The sequence below is a fragment of the Trachymyrmex cornetzi genome, unplaced genomic scaffold (assembly GCF_001594075.2).
Source record: "Trachymyrmex cornetzi isolate Tcor2-1 unplaced genomic scaffold, Tcor1.1 scaffold907, whole genome shotgun sequence".
Classification (NCBI taxonomy): Eukaryota; Metazoa; Arthropoda; class Insecta; order Hymenoptera; family Formicidae; genus Trachymyrmex; species Trachymyrmex cornetzi.
The window spans coordinates 116168-118509 of record NW_017300253.1 but is presented as its reverse complement, the minus strand read 5'-3'; the positions used below and the strand labels follow the sequence as shown (position 1 = coordinate 118509).

The 2342-nt window shown below is 29.6% G+C and overlaps 1 pseudogene; it reads right to left on the bottom strand.

Annotated features, from left to right (window-relative positions):
• Nucleotides 1-590: 590 nt before the first annotated feature.
• On the bottom strand, nucleotides 591-1957 carry LOC108769470 (putative nuclease HARBI1; annotated as a pseudogene).
• Nucleotides 1958-2342: the final 385 nt, after the last annotated feature.

The following is a 2342-nucleotide window of genomic DNA, read 5'->3' as shown; positions in this document are numbered from 1 at the left end:
TGTGATATTACGTTTAATAATACTTAAAAGTGTTATATCTTTATATGTGATATTACGTTTAATACTTAAAAGTGTTCTATCTTTATATGTGATATTACGTTTAATACTTAAAAGTGTTATGTTCTTGCTCTTGTTCCTGTGTTTTATTTTACATATTTTGTTTTAATGTTGTGTTAATAATATATGTTCATAATTTAAGGTAAATGTATGTTTCCAATAATTTAGTTATGTACACTTATAGTCCACTGGTAACTCGTACATTTACTTTATAAAATGCTATGTGCAACTGTTGCTACAACATAAATAACTGAACTGCAATTATCGTTACGAACTGAAAAATAAAATTTTTTTAATTTTAATATTTAACATTGTGATACATTGTGATACATTATGTAATAAACATTATGTAATAAAAAAAAACGTGATAAAACATTATGTAATAAATGAATCATTACATTTTTATTGTTTGTCAATGTTAAACAAAGAAAAGTTCAAATGTATGACAAAAGTTTATAAAAATATAAGTATTTGTATTAGTATTAATTATTGAAAAAAAAAACGGATCAACTTACTACATGTAGTATTCTATATTAATGAAATAAACGTTCTATGATAGCATTCCTCATTATAAATCCATCTGCTGGTTGCCATTCTGCATGATTTTCATTATTCTCCATTATCTTTCCATTATCGTTATCATTATACATTTCATTCTCTTCATCGTCTGGCAGTATATTATCATAAATAAGTGAAAGATTATGCAAAACTGCACATGCTACAACAATTGTTGTACTACAAATCAGTTTTGTTGTAAGTCCTCGTGCTAAGCAGGGAAATCGCCGTTTCCAAACTCCAAATGTTCTTTCTACGATTAGTCTAGTTTTTCGATGGATGATGTTATACGCGATTTGTTCATCGGTTTCTGGATTTAAAATAGGCGTCAGAAGAAACGGCAAACAAGGATAGCCGTTATCACCAATTAATATGCCAGTTAATTCTCGTTTCATGTAACGCATATAAAGTCTAGAATTTTGAAAAATACGGCTATCATGTTGGCTTCCTGGCCACTCTGGTACGATATCCAGAAATTCCATCCGTGGCCCAACGACAGCCTGTAAATACATATATAGAAAACAATTGTATGTATAATTGCTCAATATTTGACACAACAAAACAAATTATCAAAAATTATAAGAATGATTCCTAATATCTGCAAAATATAAGACTACATATACATATATATACCTGTACATTAAAGAAAAGTATCCTTTGCGATTTCTATATATTTCTTCGATGCCTTGAAATCTAGTGTGTGTTAACCGAATATGAGTGCAATCAATAGCACCATCAACTCCAGGTAATCCGGTAGCTCCGTTCTCATATCCCATGTTTTGGAATAAAGTATGGTTTACATTAATTTGTTCCACAGAAGATAGCATCTTTATTACATGATGAATATTTGGAGCAAGTAACACAGAAACACGAGAAATTATTCTTGAAATACTGGGCTGTGATATTTTTATTATATCTGCTGATACTAACTACATATAAATAAAATAAAATTTATTAATTTTAAAGTACACAATACATTTTTATTACATATTGTATTAAGCTATTTTTTTTAATTTCTTTACCTGAAAGCTTCCAGTCGCGTAGAATCGTAAACTCACAAGTAATTGTATCACGGGAGCAATAGGAAGACCTCGATTATTTATTTTAATTAAATCTTCTTCAACTTTCGGTAAAAGCCCATTACAGCTTCTTTAGAAAATCGAAAGCGACGTTTAAATTCTATTTCGTTATAAAATTCAAAGGGGTAATTAGTGTTAGAATTAGGGTAATTATGTCCATCTCGTATGTATCGCTTGGGAGCACGTAACACTAATTCTTCGTTCTCAATGATCAGATCAGGAATATCGTCATCAAAATCTTGCAAATTCATGTCTCGCAAATCCATAATGGAAATATAATTTATTTATAAACATCTCATTTCTTAAGTGTTATCTTAAGACACCTCCGAACATGACTTGAAAAATGATGTCTTATATGCGACATTTTTCCATAGATAAGATGATCTTAAAGCACTATGAATACATACTTAATGAGATAACCTTAAGTCTATACTTATCTGAAATAAGATACGGTTCTGAAACACAAATAAGCATTTCAAAATAAGATTGTCTTTGACAAGTTATGCCTTCAGATTTTGTTCAATTCTTTGCTCATTCTCCAACTGTGAATCTAGAGGGCATCTTAAGACTATACTTAAGACGGTCTTAAATATAAGATCCGACTATGAATACCGGCCATTATAAGACATTTTATTTGACATATACAGGGTG